Below are 19,226 nucleotides of genomic sequence, written 5' to 3'. Positions count from 1 at the left end.
TCAATATTACCTCCATCTCTACTTCCCTCATCCCCTCCTCGTCCACACACATTAGTAAGACAATCTGATCACTGAATGTAATCTCCCCAGAAGGGGATCATTTTCTCTCAGCTGCTTCCTGGGTAATGATTAGCATGCAAGGGGTAGGAAGTTATATAGTCCTAACTAGAAAACTCAAGACTCTACTCTTGCCATTCCCAGTTAAGATACTTTTACTTTTCTCCTCATGGCAACCTCAGGCTAGCCTGGTCGGTTCACCTACTATTGCTGTAAATAATAAACCGTCTTCTGTCTCTGATTTCTTATTTTCTTATTTCTTCTGCTAGAATAAACGAAATTATACGAGGCTAACTTGTTAGCTTGCAAGTAGGGTACAACATCAGACTTTTCATAGTCCTTGACACTATCCTACACTGAACAGCAGTCTGGATTGTAAAACACTCACAGCATACAGCTCTAAAGAAATGATGCTTGCTTTTTACCTTTCTGCCTAGTGTTGTCAAACTGAGGGTGATGACTCTGTTACATGCTCTTACGGACTCAGCAAGATTATGCTAAGAACGTTTTGACAAAAAACTGGGAATGAGTAGGATCCAGGCACTATTTGTTTCCTTTGTATTACCATGCAGAACAAGAACCTGTGGATTTTCTTTGCCAGTTGCCATCACACTTACAGGGTCCAGGGTGTGATTATCTACATGAGAGTGTGCTTCCTAATGACCTTTCCTCCGCGGTGACAATGTGTACAACAAAGACTCTCATTACAGTAACGATGGTATGCAGCTCAAATCAGGGTTGCCTAACTGAAATTTTAATATCATTGCTGATAGCCATGAATATGTTTAAAGAACTTGTTGTGAAAGCTCCTCGTATGTTTACTAGTATGATTCAGCCTCCATGCTGTGAGATTACAGTTCAGGAGGTTCCTGATACAGTAGGGATAATGCTAGCTCGCACCGTGTGAGCGTGTGTGTGCGCGTGCGTGCATGTGCACATAGGCTGCCCTTCAGAACATATTAATTCCTCAAACCCAGGAAAAGTGAAGGAGCTTTTTTCTCACTTGCTAAGAAAGGCTTCTGCGGTTATCATAAAGCACAACCTCAGAAGGTCTTTGTTTATATCAGTCAGTGCGTAACAGTTCTGACACACAGTGCTTCACATGTTTTCACACGTGTGTGTGATTGTTGACGCTCACGGAAACCTCATGAAGCTTGAGGGCCCTGGAGACTGAAGATGGCTCAGCGATATCCCTGGAAATGGTCATGGGCAACTGGACTAGGGTACATTAGTGCTGTTGGGGAGTTTGTGGATGATTCAATAAACACTTATTGAATGTTTGAATTCTTGAACCCTACTATCTGCAGGTATTGTAGGAGACACTAAGAAAACACAGATGCTAAAACATTTGCCCATGAAAGGCTGTCCATCTAGTGGAGGCACCATTAAATGGTCTGTAAACCAATAACCATTCTTACATGTGAATGTGCATACAAGATACTAAATGGGAATAAAGAGGTGGAAATGATTAACTCTGCCTGGGATTGAACGAGAAAATTGAGAGTGTAAAGTGGTTTTGAGGTCCAGTACTGTGTTCGGGAGTGTTACATTTAACTTTGCATTCTGTGCACCATGAGGCTTAGACCTCCTCAGAGGTGCAGGCAGGAAGGTGAGCTCTGGAGTCACACAGCCCTGGGTTTGAATTTCAGCTCAACTATTAACAACCACTTATTAGTTCTGTGACTAGGAAATTAACTTCTGTCAAATCTGGTATCTTTATTGTTAAAGTAGGAATGCTTATGTCACTATACTGAATTATGAGGATCGGAGGAAATAACCAATCTAGGAACATCTGGGTGGCTCAGTCGGTTAAGCGTCTAACTCTTGATCTCAGCTCAGGTCTTGATCTCAGGATCATGAGATCTCAGGAGTGTGTCTGGATGGCTCAGTCAGTTAAGCGTCCGACTTTGGCTCAGGTCATGATCTCCGCAGTCCATAGGTTTGAGCCCCGCGCCGGGCTCTGTGCTGACAGTTCAGAGCCTGGAGCCTGCTTTGGATTCTGGGTCTCCCTCTCTCTCTGCCCCTCACCTGCTCACACTCTGTGTCTTTCTCTGTCTCAAAAATAAACAAATGTTCTTTAAAGAAAGGAAATGACCAATCTAATGCGTACACAAAGTAAGTGCTCCATACATGTTAGTCCCTCTTCCCTCTTACCATTCACCCCTTATTCCTGTACTAAGTGATGTAGAAAAGCCAAATTACCAGCTTACTGGGAGTCATCATTTGGTCATTCTTTCAGGGATTTGTGGCAGAGGCCAGAGTATTTTGCAGTTTGAAAGCCAAATAATTGAGTGAGTATAAGGAGAGGGGAAACAACAAGAATGCTTTTTGCTGGTTATTTTACATAATTCTCTTTTTTAATCTTCAAAAAACCCTGTAAGGGAGGTCATGTTTTCCCCATATTGGAGATAATTTTATTACCTACTATAATATTTAGTATTATTTAATTCATTTTGTTTTGTGTGTGTATTACCCTTCATAACCTTGAGATAGGTGTGTTTTTTTTTGTTGTTGTTGTTATTTTTAATTAGTAAGGGTCCCAAATTCAGGTACACTTCAAACAGATGAGAATAGTTGGCTACTGCCATCCAGTATTGATGGAATAAGGCCTCGTGTATACATGTGCTCAATTAACCGAGAGCTTGGTATATTTTCCATATACATATAGTATACACATAATTCCTCATTAAGAGTAAATGTAGGGGCGCCTGGGTGGCGCAGTCGGTTAAGCGTCCGACTTCAACCAGGTCACGATCTCGCGGTCCGTGAGTTCGAGCCCCGCGTCAGGCTCTGGGCTGATGGCTCAGAGCCTGGAGCCTGTTTCCGATTCTGTGTCTCCCTCTCTCTCTGCCCCTCCCCCGTTCATGCTCTGTCTCTCTCTGTCCCAAAAATAAATAAAAAACGTTGAAAAAAAAAAATTTAAAAAAAAAGAGTAAATGTAAAGTTTCTTTTTTTTTTTAAGTTTATTTATTTATTTTGAGAGTGGGATGGGACAGAGAGAGAGAGGGAGAGAGAGAATCTCAAGGAGGCTCTGCACTGTCACCGTGGAGTCAGACACAGGGCTTGAACTCACGAACCGTCAAATCATGACCTGGGCCAAAATCAAGAGTCAGATGCTTAACTGGCTGAGCCACCCAGGTGCCGCTAAAGGTTCTTTTAAACAACGGGTAAAGAAAACAAATTTATATTATCTTTTGGTTTCTTTTTTATCAACATATCACAGCCTTAAAGTTATACAGAGCTCATGATTGGAATGTTCCTTTATCTCTCACCCTGAATCTTAGCTGGAAGTCAGAGCTCTCCCCAAGGGTTGGATATGGCTCTAGGGCTTTGGTGTAGATTTACCGTATCAAAATAATTTTTCTCCCAGTCAGCTATGCTTTCTTCCTACATCAGACCAGAGGGCACTGAAGGGAAGACATTAGCTTATCTTTTTAAAACTTCTGATCAGCCCCAAGACATCTGCCTTGCCCTAGCTTCTCTGTTATCAATGCTTCTGTTGGCTTTCCCAAAGCTCCTCATATTACTGAGGGTATGAAATAAGTAGTTCTAACCAAAGACTCTAAAATACAGCATAGTTCTAAAAAGAAAGTTTATTTTTCTCATGTGATATAGACTAAAGCAGACCACTGGGGCCAGCCAGAGGGCTGTTCCATGAGGTCATTCAGGGAAGTCTGTCTCTCCATCTTGTTGCTCTACCATGCCCTGGGGTTATATTCTCATGCCCTGGGCTTAAAGCTGGTTGATCCATGTCTGAGTTTCAGCCAGAGAGAAGAGTAAGAAAGTCTTACCAAGTGGCTGTGTCCTTAAGGAGATAATTTAGACAGTGCATACATTAGTTCATTTCTCAATGGCCTGAATTTAGTCACAAGGTCACCCCTAATACCAAGGAAAGCTGAGAAATGTAGTTTATAAACTAATGGCCATGAGCCTAGCTAGAAATCAAGGAGCTCTATTACAAAACAGAGGAGAAAGGATCCTGAGAAACAGTCTCATGCACACTCCATAAGAGAAAAGTTGGAAGAGATGAGTAGATAGGTACTAGAAGAGCAGAACCTCCCCCCGTCCCCCCCTTTTGGGGGGAAGTCCCCAGTCAGGAAGCATTCTTCCATTTTAAAGTGTTTAGTATGTCTCTCCCACTATCATCCCTCTGTGGCAGCTCCTAGCTGCATCCTCTACAGTAAGCACCCTGACTGGCCTCCCTGTCTCTCCCCTCGCCTCCTGCAAATCCACCATTAACTCAAGTCAGCAGAATCTCTAACAGCTGCAAACTAGACAACATCACTTCTCTACTTAGAACTCACCACAAACCTCTCCTCGCAATGACAATCAAATCTAAGTTCTGGACTGTGGCCTGGAATGCTGCCCTCCTGTCTTCTGCTTGTTTCTTTTCCTTCTCTGTACTCTGCCACTGTCTTGGTTGTTGTTCTTCCTTGAATATACTAAACTTGTCCTCATCTTGGTTCTTTCCCTTATGCTATTCCTTCTGCTCAAGAGACCAGATCTTTACAAAGTTGTCTCTTTCTAATATTCGGGCTTCAACCCCAAGGTGACCACTTTAGTGAGGTCTTCCATGAACATTCTAGCCAAAGCTCCTTTACCTCTCAGTCACCATCAGTGACATAACCCAAAATATTTCCTTCATCACCTGCATCACCACCACTATCATTTTATTATTTAATTACATGTTTATAGTATGTATGCTTTTGGAGATAGGATACTGTTCACCACTGTGAACAGCTCTTAGCAGGCACCATGGCCCTATGAACATATAGCAGGCGGTCTGTAATTATCTGTTAGCTGACAGGTTTGATCTTTGTAAAACATTAAAACGATTTATCTCATAGCTATTAGTACAGGTCCTTGAACAGTGTAGGTATTCAGTAAATTTTTATTAAATGAATAGAACTAGCTACAAATCTAGTGCTTCAGAGAGATAAGGAGTGCCGTTTGAAAAGGCTTTTACATAAGTATTTTGTTTTTAGTTAATACTTTCCTAAACATTAAAGAATTCAATAAGCGTTGTAAAATATATAGGCAAGTATAAAGAAAAGTCTTACCACTGAAAGCAAATCATTGTTAACATTTTGGTAAATACTCACCTAGACTTTCTTCCTATATGCTCGCACTCATACAATTGTAAAAATTGGTATTATACCATCTACAGGCATACCTTGTTTTTTGCTCTACTGCACTTCTCACATACTGCATTTTTGTGTTTAAAAAAATTTTTTTTAAATGTTTATTCATTTTTGAGAGAGAGAGACACACACACACAGCACAAGTGGGGGAGGAGCAGACGGAGAGGGAGACACAGAATCCGAAGCAGGCTCCAGGCTCTGAGCTGCCAGCACAGGGCCCGACGCGGAGCTCAAACTCACAAGCTGTGAGATCATGACCTGAGCTGAAGTCGGACGCTTAACCGACTGAGCCACCCAGACTCCCCTCCACAGATATTACATTTTTCACAAACTGAAGGTTTGAGGCAACCCTGCACTGGGCAAATCTATTGGTACCACTTTTCCAATAGCATTTGTTCGCTTCGTGTCTGTGTCACATCTTGGTAACTCTTGCAATATTTCACACTTTTTCATTAAATATAACAAATATGGTGATCTGTGATCAGTGATCTTTGATGTTACTATTATAGTTGTTTTTGGGCACCACAAACTGTGCCCATATAATGATGAACTTGATTGATGACTGCTGTGTGTATTTGACTGTTCCACCGACCTGCTGTTCCCCTGTCTCTCTCCCTCTCCTCAGGCGCCCCACCCCCACTCCCTGAGACATAACAATATTGAAATTAGACCAGTGAATAACCCTACAATGGCCTCTAAATGTTTAGTTGAAAAGAAGAGTTGTAAGTCTTTCACTTTAAATCAAAACCTAGAAATGATTAAGCTTAGTGAGGAAGTCACAGCAAAAGCTGAGACAGGCTGAGAGCCAGGCCTCTTGTGTCAGCTCCCCAAGTTGTGAATGCAAAGGAAAAGATCTAGAAGGAAATTAAAAGTGCTACTCCAGTGAGCACACAGATGATAAGAAAGTGAAACAGTTTTATTGTTCGTATGGAGAAAGTTTTAGTGGTCTGGATAGAAAGAAGATCAAACCAGCCACAACATTCCCTTAAGCAAAACCTAATCCAGAATAAGGCCCTAACTCTTTTCAATTCTGTGAAGGTTGAGAGAGGTGAGGAGGCTACAGAAGAAAAGTTTGAAACTAGCAGAGATTGGTTCATGTGGTTTAAGGAAAGAAGCTGTCTCCATAACATAAAAGTGCAGGGTGAAGCAGTAAGCACTGATTGTAGAAGCTGCAGCAAGTTCTCCAGAAGATCTTGCTGAGGAAATTGGTGAAGGTGGTTACACTAAGTGATAGATTTTCTGTGTAAATGAAACAGCCTTATACTGGAAGAAGATGCCATCTAGGACTTTAACAGCTAGAGAGGAAAAGTCAATGTCTGTGTTCAAACCTTCAAAAGATAGGCTGACTCTCTTTTAGGGGCTAATGCAGCTGGTGACTTTAAGTTGAAGTCAATCCTCATTGACCATTCTGAAGATCCTAGGGCCCTTAAGAATTATGCTAAATCTACTCTATCTGTACTCTATAAATGGAACAACAGAGCCTGGACAGCACATTTATTTACAACATAATATACTGAATATTTTAAGCCTACTACTGAGACATACAGCTCAGAAAAAAAGACTCCCTTCCAAATAATTCTGCTCATGGACAATGTACCTGCTAAGCCAAGAGCCCTGATGGAGATGTACAGTGAGATTAATGTTTTCATGCCCACTAACACAACATCCATTCTGCAGCCCATGGGTCAAGGAGTAATTTTGACTTTCAAGTCTTATTATTTAAGAAATACATTTCATAAGGTTATAGGTGCCTTAGATAGTAATTCCTCTGATGGATCTGGGCAGAGTAAATTGAAAACTTTCTGGAAAGGATTCACCATTCTAGATGCCAGTAAGAACATTCATGATTCATGGGAGAAGTCAAAACATCAACATTCACAGGAGTTTGGAAGAAGTTGATTCCAACCCACATGGATGACCTTGAGGGATTCAAGACTTCAGTTGAGGAAGTAACTGCAGATGTGGTGGAAATAGCAAGAGAACTAGAATTAGAAGTGGAGCCTGAAGACGTTACTGAATTGCTACCAATCTCATGATGAAACTTTAATGGATGAGGAATTGCTTGTTATGGATGAGCAAAGAAAGTAGTTTCTTGAGATGAAATAGACTCCTGATGAGGATGCTATAAAGATAGTTGAAATGGCAATAAAAGATTTAGAATACTCCATAAACTTACTTGATAAAGCAGCAGTAGAGTTTGAGAGGAATAACTCCAATCTGGAAGGAAGTTCTGTGGGTAAAATGCTATGGCATCACATGCTACAGAGAAATTGTTCATGAAAGGAAGAGTCAATCAATGCATCAAACTTCACTGTTGTCTTATTTTAGAAGATTTCCACAGTTACCCCAACCTTCAGCAACCACTATCTTCATCAGTCAGCAGCCATCAACATCCAGGCAAGAACTCCCAACAGCAAAAAAAAAAAAAAAAAATTAGGACCCACTGAAGGCACACGTGATGGAATGGTTAGCATTTTCTAGTGATAAACTATTTCTTAATTATATACAATGTTTTTTTTTCAATATATGAAATTTATTGTCAAATTGGTTTCCATACAACACCCAGTGCTCATCCCAAAAGGTGCCTTCCTCAATACCTATCACCCACCCTCCCTTCCCTCCCACCCCCCATCAACCCTCAGTTTGTTCTCAGTTTTTAAGAGTCTCTTATGCTTTGGCTCTCTCCCTGTCTAACCTCTTTTTTTTTTTCCTTCCCCTCCCCCATGGGTTTCTGTTAAGTTTCTCAGGATCCACATAGGAGTGAAACCATATGGTATCTGTCTTTCTCTGTATGGTTTATTTCACTTAGCATCACACTTTCCAGTTCCATCCACGTTGCTACAAAGGGCCATATTTCGTTCTTTCTCATTGCCCTGTAGTACTCCATTGTGTATATAAACCACAATTTCTTTATCCATTCATCAGTTGATGGACATTTAGGCTCTTTCCATCATTTGGCTATTGTTGAGAGTGCTGCTATAAACATTGGGGTACAAGTGCCCCTATGCATCAGTACTCCTGTATCCCTTGGGTCAATTCCTAGCAGTGCTATTGCTGGGTCATAGGGTAGGTCTATTTTTAATTTTCTGAGGAACCTCCACACTGTTTTCCAGAGCAGCTGCACCAATTTGCATTCCCACCAACAGTGCAAGAGGGTTCCCATTTCTCCACATCCTCGCCAACATCTATAGTCCCCTGATTTGTTCATTTTGGCCACTCTGACTGGCGTGAGGTGATATCTGAGTGTGGTTTTGATTTGTATTTCCCTGATGAGGAGCAACGTTGAGCATCTTTTCATGTGCCTGTTGGCCATCCGGATGTCTTCTTTAGAGAAGTGTCTATTCATGTTTTCTGCCCATTTCTTCACTGGGTTATTTGTTTTTCGGGTGTGGAGTTTGGTGAGCTCTTTATAGATTTTGGATACTAGCCCTTTGTCTGATATGTCATTTGCAAATATCTTTTCCCATTCCGTTGGTTGCCTTTTAGTTTTGTTGGTTGTTTCCTTTGCTGTGAAGAAGCTTTTTATCTTCATAAGGTCCCAGTAATTCATTTTTGCTTTTAATTCCCTTGCCTTTGGGGATGTGTCGAGTAAGAGATTGCTACGGCTAAGGTCAGAGAGGTCTTTTCCTGCTTTCTCCTCTAGGGTTTTGATGGTTTCCTGTCTCACATTCAGGTCCTTTATCCATTTTGAGTTTATTTTTGTGAATGGTGTGAGAAAGTGGTCTAGTTTCAACCTTCTGCATGTTGCTGTCCAGTTCTCCCAGCACCATTTGTTAAAGAGACAGTCTTTTTTCCATTGGATGTTCTTTCCTGCTTTGTCAAAGATGAGTTGGCCATACGTTTGTGGGTCTAGTTCTGAGGTTTCTATTCTATTCCATTGGTCTATGTGTCTGTTTTTGTGCCAATACCATGCTGTCTTGATGACTACAGCTTTGCAGTAGAGGCTAAAGTCTGGGATTGTGATGCCTCCTGCTTTGGTCTTCTTCAAAATTACTTTGGCTATTCGGGGCCTTTTGTGGTTCCATATGAATTTTAGGATTGCTTGTTCTAGTTTCGAGAAGAATGCTGGTGCAATTTTGATTGGGATTGGATTGAATGTGTAGATAGCTTTGTATACAATGTTTTTTAAGAGATGCTGCTATTGCACAGAGACCACAGTATAGTGTAAATGTAACTTGTATATACGCTGGGAAACCAAAAAATTCATTTGACTTGCTTTATTGCAATATTTGCTTCATTGAATGATCTGGAACCAAACTCACATGTATGCCTATATGCAGTTTATTTACTTATTTATTTTTATTTTTTTATTCCAGTATAATTAACATACAGTGTTATATTAGTGTCAGGTGTACAATGTAATGATTCAACAAGTCTACACATTTCTCATCATGTGCTCATCAAGGTAAGTATATTCTTAATCCCCTTTATCTATTTCACCCATCCCCTTACCCACCTCCCCTCTGGTAACCACTAATTTGTTCTTTGCATTTAATAATCTAGGTTTTTTGTTTTGTTTTGTCTCTATGTGCAGTTTAAATAGAAAACTTGCCAAGTATACTCACAAGGAATGTTTGATTAATTGACTGATTAATTTTATGTCAGACGAGTAATATGCTGAGGTAGTAACAAAGTTTAAGAGAGACTCATGTCACACAAGAGCATGATGACCCAATCAAAGTTCCAAAATAATGCTTATTTTAAAGTATGAGGGCAAACATTAAAATAAATTAGATTGTGTGCTTTAGTTCTATGTTTCAGGTGGTGATTAGAGAAAGCACAGAATAAGTTTTGCATGACACATCTATTAGCTGGCAGACACATGCTCCATGCTAGGGGCTCTCTGCAGAGTATGGGACAAAAGAATTCTCTAGAAAAGTTTGTCAAGCCTGAGATGCTGCTTATTTTTATTTAGATCTAACTAACTCTTCTTCCCTTCCACAGAAGAGCACTGATTGCTTATGCTTTCATCTTCCCTAGCAAAAGATGGTAAAGTATCAACGGAAGAAAACTATCAAGATTTATTTTTGCCTTTACCACAAACAAGTATGTAATGCAAACTGCCATGATGGAACTGTACAGATATGGCTATGCTATCAAAATGTCAGGGATGCTTTCTTTCCGGAAGGTGGGGGAAAACAACTAGATTTGGAAATCTGGTATACAAATGTATATGAATATACAAATGCCATTTATAGATCCAGATACCCATCCACCCATAAGTATATATAGTTGGCATCAAGTCACTAAGCATAAAGATGTTGTGGGTGTTTACAACTTTTTTAAAAAAGGCATTATTTGCATTAAAAATGTTTTCTAATTTCCAAAATAGTCTATGTGAGGAGTTGGGAAATTTGGGTGAAAAGATAAGAGTGGGGGAAGAAAAGTACTAGAAACAAATTGGACACAAATGCATATAAATACCACAGTCTTTTATGTTTTCAGCCTTTTACATACACAGAAGACGACGTACCTTGTGTTTCCGGTTCTGACTTTGCCCAGCAACCGGCATGAGTTTGGTCAAGTCACTTCCCTTCCTTAAGCCTTTGTTTCTTCATCACCAAAATAAAACGAGAGAGAGAGACAGAGACAGAGACAGAGACAGAGACAGAGAAAGCAAGATGTTGGCATTAGTACATCACATAGCTCCCCTAAGCAGTACAGAATGTCCCCTCCAGCCTAGCATTCTATGATTGTTACTATGAATACATTAATCGTGTTATTTTGCACAGATTAATTATATGGGTTACTGCTAATTTTTTTCTTTTGTCGTTTTGTTTGTTTGAAGGATGCTGGTAGGTGGTTTTGCTAAATGGGGCTTTCTTTACCTGCTTGAAATTTCTTGTGTGGTATCTACCAACATGACTGACGTTTCCAGTTATCTGTCAGTTGCGTCTGCAAGCCTCTGATGCTGGTTGAAGTTTGACTTAGGCCAAAACCCTTTTCAAGTGGGTTTACTGTGGATGGTACTGTTCATAAAAGGGGTGGTTGGTGACTTGTCTCAGGGAGACCATACTGAAGAATACAGTCACTTCAGAGCTTTGGCCAGAGAGACAGGGGCCTGGATGAGGAAATGGCAGTGTGCAGTATGGTTTTCAAGAGAGAAAAAGTACTTGCCATAAGTGATCAGTGGTTTGTGAAAATAAAATTATGCTGAAGTCCTGTAAATCTTGTGAATACTAAAGACTTCATCATCATCCACAGAGCAACTCTTGAGAAAGGAAACACACTGCCTGAAAATTTCCTGCTGCCTTGAATAAGGGCTTGGAGGGTAAGAAGAAAAAATGGACATCAACCGAAAGGAATAACACAAAGAATGCTCATGTGTCAGTCACTGCTGAAATAGACAGTTAAAACTTTCACGACAGAAGGAAAACCCTCGTAGAGGTGCCCCATACAGCAGTCGAGAATCCCAGGCTAAGGCTCAGCCACAGTTCTAAAACCTTAGAATAAAATCAACAATCCCTCTAATTGTTTATCACAATGCTTTCTTTAGACATTTTACTTGAGGAGTTGGGGTGGAGCGAAGAATAAGAAAATCCTTTCTGAGCTTGCCTTACATCTAGTTTGAAAGTAGAATTTCTTTACTGGAACTGCTGATCTGTAAGGCCACCAGTTTATGTGGGTTTCAAAGGGCTCTTAGAGTTCAAGTATGGATGTGTTCTGTTTGTGTGCCAGTACTGTGCACATACACACACACACCCGCCCCGTTTATGTCTCCAGGCCAGTGTTTCTCAATCTCTGAACTACTGATATTTGGGGTCAGTTAAGTCTTTTTTTTTTTTTTTTTTTTTAAGTGTTCATTTTTGAGAGACATAGAGAGAGAGGGGAGGAGGAGGACCAGAAAGAGAGGGAGACAGAAGCTCTGTGCTGACAACAGGCAGCCCAACGGAGGGCTGGAAATCAGGAACTTCGAGATCATGACATGAGCCAAAGTCGGAAGTTTAACCAATTGAGGCACCCGGGTGCCCCTGGTCAGTTAATTGTTTATTCTGGGGCTGTCCTGTGTATTGTAGGATGTTTGTGAGCATGCCTCGGTTCACCTACCAGCAGCCAGTGCTATCTCCCCCTTCTCTTTACCTGCACCCCCATCTCCCCTGACATCCAAAAATATTTCTGAACATTGCCAAATGTCTCCTGGGGGACAAAAATCTCCCTTGGTTGAAAACTTCAGGCTGAGATAAGGATCTTTAGAGAGAGCAAAGGAAGACAGAGAGTGAGTAACATGAGGCTTTTCTCTAGGATTCAGATACTTATTCTCAGGGCTACTCTATTTATGGAAATTATTCGAAGATGCTTATAAGTGTTTTTAGGAAGCTGCTGTCATTCCAAACAAGCCAAATATTGCAAATATTATTTTAAACTGTAACTCATAACCACTTTCTACAGCATGTCTTCATGGATTCAAGCATTTGCCTTGAAGAATGCTGTTGATTCATTTGTTGTTTTCACAACTTGTGTCACCGCTGGCCTTCCCCTTGTAATAGCATCAAGTAGTGCTCTGGTTTTCCCGCAAACTTTGCAAACCACTTTGATACATTGCTGAAGATACATTTTAGCAGACTAACTTTTTTTTTTTTTTTTTAACTGCACTTCTCAAAGAACCCACTTCGTCTACTTGCTAGGAGAGAAATTATTTTTAATCTGAATGTAATTGAGGCATAGTTACCCAGATCCACTTTGACATTTTGCCACACAGTCTTAAAATATTTTGCAAGTAGCAAAATTATACTTTGATACAACACTGACCTTACCAAGTAACCTTATGACCGAACCTAATATCTTAAGTAAATGTGACCAGAATTAATATACCTTAATCTGAAGCTTAAGGAATACGCCCTTATTCAGTGTTTATATCTTATCTTGACTTGTATTTTACTTCCAAAGGAGAGGAAAACAGTACAAAGGATGAGGGGTTTTGTGTGTGTGTTTGTTTCTTGGTGGTAGCACTCCAGGACTTTCCTTCCAGAATTTATTTCAACATCATTTATTGAACACTGACTGTGAGCAAGGATTTATGCCAGTTTTTAGCAGATTTTGTTTTTGCAGTAAAATCAGATGTATTTCTTTTAAGATTGTGCTGTGATGAATCTTTTCTCTATTATTTTGATATTAGTGAAGATTATCACAAAAGTAATGTTTTCTCCATCTCTAAATGCAGGACTAAAAAAAGACTAGAAGAGAGGGAATCTACAAAAGGGAGACTGGGTTTTTAAAAAGCCAGACATATAATATTATAAGATTAAAATAGGTGGTGAGAATTCTGTTTCTTATCACTTCACTATTTGGCATTAAGTGGACAAAAAAACAGACAGTCTCAGGCTAACTTTTTATTTTCTTCTGGATAGATGGCAGGCCCAGAATATCACAGGTTAAACTCTTGAAATGCCTATAATTTCAGATGAGTGAGTTCTGGTAAAAATATACACTTTCTGGCCTATAAATTGTCCATCATGTTTTTCCATATTTGCTACTGTTTTATTATAATATGTTAAATACCAGTAAATAGGAACAGTCTGAATATTACTATTGCATTTAAGGATTTTAACTTTAATTCTTACTTGCTTTTAGATTCTGCATCTTTTATGTTAGGTGCCTGGTCTCCAATTTTGTGTTGATTTACTTGGCTGTGTGGGAGTTATGTAAAATTATCCAACTGATATAAGCCAGGTGTTCACAGCTCTTTATGCATCAGGGACTACACTGGAAGCTTTCCAAGAGTAGGTGTCTGTGACCTATATAGCAAGTATGACAAAGATGGCACATGGGCCTATTTGCGGTGTCCCTTAGGCAAGCCGTCCCCTCAAGCTCACTGACCTCCTCCAAGGTCTCCTGCCTCCAGAATCCCAGACCCATTCCCCAATCACTTGGGAGAAATGTCTTTGGCAACAGTCAGCTCTATGGTGCCTTCCTGACCAACATGGAGAGTTTGCAGCAGCACAGCGGCCCCCGCCCTCTCCCATGGCTGAGTGTCATCTTCACACCTCTACATCCTACACCCCTAGCTGGTCTGAATGGTACAAAGCAACTGGAGCCTCAGAAAGTTACTTTTCAGAGGCTCTAACCCCAGCTGCAGATAGCACAGAAAACAATACATTCGCTCTCTTCAACAAAAACTATTATTTTAACATTTATTCATTTTTGAGAGACAGAGACTGAGTGGGGGAGGGGAAGAGAGAGAGAGAGAGACACAGAATCCGAAGCAGGCTCCAGGCTCTGAGCTGTCAGCACAGAACCCAATGCAGGGCTCGAACCCATGAGCTGGGAGATCATGACCTGAGCGGAAGTCAGAAGGTTAACTGACTGAGCTGCTCAGGCACCCCAAAAGCTGTTCTTTTAAAAACACTTTCTCTTGTTCTTCTGCTCATTCTTTTCTTTTTATGTTGTTTCTAATTCTTGTTTCTTGGTTATTCTTTTCACAGAGGGAGAAAAGAGAGGTTAAAAAGCAACCAGAAGATACTGGAGAAGGGAAAGAGACTTGCTAGTGGAGGGCTCACGGGGAGGGTTATCAGCATTCATTTTAGAGCAAGACTGGGGCCACTGGAATAGAAATTACTTGCTTACTGTAGGATTGTATGGCAGCAGTCATGGACCCAAGTGGTAGGGACCATAGCAACGTTTCCCTAGCTCTGCAACACAGCCAGCATTCCTGCCCTCCCGCCACAAACACACAAATAAAACCCTGGGCAATTCAAGGGTGCAAGTAGGACTTAGGTAGTGTATTAGTCAAGGTTCTCCAGGGAAACAGAATCCATAGGAGAGACAGAAGGAAGGACAGAAGGTAGGGGACAGAGGGAGGAAGGGAGGAGAAAAAAACCAAAGATACAGAGAGAAAGGGAGACAGACAAGAGAGAAAAGAGATGTACTTATTTTAAGGAATTTGCTCACATAATTGTGAGGCAATTTGTAGGGCAGACTGGCAGGCTAGAAATTTGGTCACAAGTTGATGTTGCAGTCTTGAGTCTGAATTCTGCAGGGCAGAGGGCTGGAAACTCGGGCAGTGTCTCTATATTGTAGTGTTGAGGAGTATTCCTTCTTGGGAAATCTGTCTTTGCTCTTAAGGTGTTCAAATGATTCCATGAGGCCACCCACATTATGGAGGATAACTGCTTTACCCAAACTCTGATTTAAAAGTTAATCACATTAAAAGCAAAGCAAACAAACAAAAAAACCCCAAAAAACAAAAAACAAAACCTGTACATAAACATCTAGATTAGTGTTTGACCAAAAGACTGGGCACCACAGCCTAGGCAAACTGACACATAAAGGTAACCACCACAAGCAGTGTGGAATCCAGAGAGTGCCCCCAAATCATCAAAAATCCACCCCTCCCCAGCTTCCTTGGTGAAGGTCTCCACTGACCCATCTTCCAGTCATGCCCCATGAACAAACACTGTGGCTAAGGGAATGCAGTTCCCTGGCTAGGGCTGAGAATGGGGGGAGAGGTTGCTGTGTTACAGAAGGGATGTTGAGAGGGCATCAGGAGCTGTTCAATCAGAGGGATCCCACCCACCAGAAGTAAGGGACAGGGGAGTGTCATTTTGGGAAGGAAAAGAAAACATTTTGTGCATATAGACCTTGAGTACTTAAAAGGTGGGAAACAGAAGGGAGAGAGGAGAGACCCTTTGGGAGAAAAGAAGGGCTCTTGCTGGAATGTCCTATATGCTCCTGCAGCTGGAGGTGGGCAGTTTTTCCAGTGGTCACATCAGATATCAAATGCAACTGATAGGCATGTATCACATTAGCTTGAGTTAAACTACCTTTGAATCTCATGAAATTTTTCTTTGAGGAAAATTTACTTTTTCTCATTGATTTGAAGTCAGTAATTTCTGTTCCTCTGAACACAGAATTGCTTTTAATTATAAATGCATGACATTTAAAATTATTTAAATACAAATATTTTTACACCAACGGGTGTGGAATGTGGGGTGTGGGATGTGGGGATGGAAGCAATGAATTCTTTCCTGTGCAGAAACCCTGCTAGAAAAATATTTTCCCTTAGTCATCGTTACAAAAATCATCCCTCTCAGGGATGCTTGTTATTTAAAATTAAATGGAATTGGCATTTGGAGATTTTTCTGAATAATTTAGCTGGATTTATTTCAATGATTACATAATGGCTACGAATGGGTCAAGGCCCCAGTCATATCAGGGAATGAAGAAATGTATTTGTTTATATGGCCATTGTTCATCTGCCTCACCTACTCTCATCTCCTGCTTCCATCCCCAAGGCTGCTACCCCCACTTGTCTCACACACTCCATAAGGATAGAGACTACCTTTGATTTATCTTACTCCCTGGTGTGGTCTCTGACATAGCACAGTGCACCCGTGTGTGTTGAGCTGAACTGAACATTGATATCTGGGGATCCTGGCCATTTAGGAAGATAGAGAATGCTATGATAGTTCTGTAACTTCTCAGCAAACAAAGTTCCTTTAGAACAAAGTCAACAATGTTATAACAACAGCCTTACAGATTTCTAAATGCACAGCTGTCATTACTGGCAGCTGCTTATACCAAAAATCTTACGTGCACTAATGTCTGCCAAATATTGGAAACCAACTCTAGGCAAAATCTGAAGTATGTTTCCTATATCCCCACTATTCACCTTAAAAAAAAATCTATTTATTTCGAGAGAGAGGGAGAAAGCAGGGGAGGGGCAGAGAGAAAAGGAGAGAGAGGATCCCAAGCAGGGATGCAGGGCTCGAACTCACAAGCCATGAGATCATGCATGACCTGAGCCAAAATCAAGAGTTGGACACTTAACTGACTGAGCCGCCCAGCTCCCCCCACCCACTATTCACCTCTTTTAAATTTCCCTTTTTTAATATTTCTCTTTTTCATGTTCAGATCTCCCCTACCCTTTCCATTCCTTCCTTTTATCAAAATAGGAAAGAACCTCATTTTAATCATTTTTATTTGTAAATTAGTCAACTGATTATAATTTGGAATTAATGAATTTCATTTGACTTTTCTTGATTATAAAATGAAAAAATATGTTACACTCTAAAAGGAAAGCCAGGTACGAATAAGCAGATGGGGATGGTCCTTCTGCTCATCTATGGGTGCCTCCTTTCTTCCATTTCTGCTTTCCTTCTTGGGGAGTACGTGGGAAAGAGGCATAGACAGGGCCACCCTAAAGAGCACCCCTTACAGTACAATGACTTTAAGCCATTGAGGGTGACTAGAAGGCATCCAATAAAAAAGATGGTCATGCACTTTTTCATATACCAAACATCTATTTCCAGGACCTGAAAGAGCTATGGATCTTGGAGATCCATTTCTCTATGGATCGTAAGTCCACTTTGCCCTACCCCAACCACTTTAGGCAAATATCTTTCTTTCTTTTGAACACAGTCCAGTCCCCTCCCCCAACTTTAACTCAACTCTTGTCATCCACGGGCTTTAACAAAAACTACCACATGCCGGAAGGGCCTGGGTGGCTCAGTTGGTTAAGCATCTGATTTCATGGCTTGTGAGTTTGAGCCCTGCGTCAGGCTCTGTGCTGACAGCTCCAAGCCTGGAACCTACTTGAGATTCTGTGTCTCTCTCTCTCTCTCCCTCTCTCTCTCTCTCTCTGCCCCTCCCTGGCTCACGCTCTCTCTCTCTCTCTCTCAAAAATGAATAAACATTAAAAAAAATTTTTTTTAATTACCATGTGCCAACTCTGTGCATTGCTAGGAGTCTGCAAATATTGCTAATCTGAAAACAGTCCTGGAAGACTGTATTAACCACTACAAGCAGTGCGGAATCCAGAGAGTGCCCCCAAGTCATCAGAAATCTAAAATCGCCCCTCTCCAGCTTCCTTGGTGAAGGCTTTAATTGACCCATCTTCTTCTAGTCCATGCCCCAGTGAACAAACTGTGGCTAAGGGAATGCAATTCCCTGGCTGGGGCCAAGAATGGGGGCAGAGGTTGTTGTGTTACAGAAGAGATGTGGAGAAGGCATCAACATCCCAGCAAGACAGGCTAACATTGTTTCCATTTCACCTGTGTGATTCAGGGAGGCTAGGGACATCCTCAAGCTCATAACATTAAGTGGCCAAGTCAGGAAGCTTGGGTGTCTTCAGTAATAAAGCCCATGTCTACTCCCAGATGGATTTTTAATGTTGTCTGGCAGTCTGGCATTTATTTGTTTAAAAATTGACAATTTAATTGTGCTGCTTCCCTAACCTGAAATCTTGGATAATATCCTCATGCCCCCTATATTATTTCTGCCTCCACCTAAATGTCTCTTGGGAACTTCACATTCCACGTGATCAAAACTGAATGCAACACCGTTCCTATGTTCCTAGCCTTTAATTCAATCAAGTCAGCTACTTACACTAGAAACCTGGGACTCCTGACTTTCCCCTTTTTGTCATTCTCTTTTTAAAAAATTGGCCACTAAGTCCTATAGATTCTTTCTCCCACATATACATACAAATACACATGTGGTGCTATAAAACCCTCCTCGACTTCTCTGGAAAACTCGGTCCCTCTGCACCTTCCACCACTGTCGATACATGCCGTGATTATAAGAACATACACCACTGTTCTTGGAGTGTCTGTTGATAGAGTACATCTCGCCCCCACTGGAGACAGAACTCTATATAGGGGCAAAGGTCTTATATTGTCTGTGCTTGGAACTCAAGGCATCTTGCATTGTTTCTAGCACATGGTAGATCCTCAATCAATACCGCTGAGCTAGTTTTAATTGGAATGCATCAGAGGAAGAACGGTCTCATAGTGCTTATATTTGAGATTTAGATACCTCCTTATGATTAAGCTGAGGCCTGAGCAAAATAGGCGATTTTCAAAGTTTGTCTTTTATGTGTGTGACCTCTTCTGTTTTAGTCCCTTTTTCGTATCAGTAACAGCCCCTCTCCTTTTAGATCCCCAGTGACCATCTACATTTCCTCTGTCCCTTTCCCCAAATCAGGAAGGATCTAGAATCATCACTTGTATCAGAACTGAAACTCTCAGCTCTACTGCACACTAGCTGGGATTGTGGACAAGTTCTTAACCTGTCTGAAATTGTTTCTTCATT

General features: G+C 40.9%; 1 pseudogene; it reads right to left on the bottom strand.

The window, feature by feature from the left end:
- Window positions 1-9,797: 9,797 nt before the first annotated feature.
- Window positions 9,798-9,907, bottom strand: LOC128772788 (small nucleolar RNA U13; annotated as a pseudogene).
- Window positions 9,908-19,226: the final 9,319 nt, after the last annotated feature.

Source organism: Panthera pardus, unplaced genomic scaffold (genome assembly GCF_024362965.1).
Source record: "Panthera pardus isolate Hobbes unplaced genomic scaffold, ASM2436296v1 HiC_scaffold_10, whole genome shotgun sequence".
Lineage (NCBI taxonomy): Eukaryota > Metazoa > Chordata > Mammalia > Carnivora > Felidae > Panthera > Panthera pardus.
Note: the sequence above shows the minus strand (reverse complement) of the source record. Positions and strands in the feature narration are given on the sequence as shown.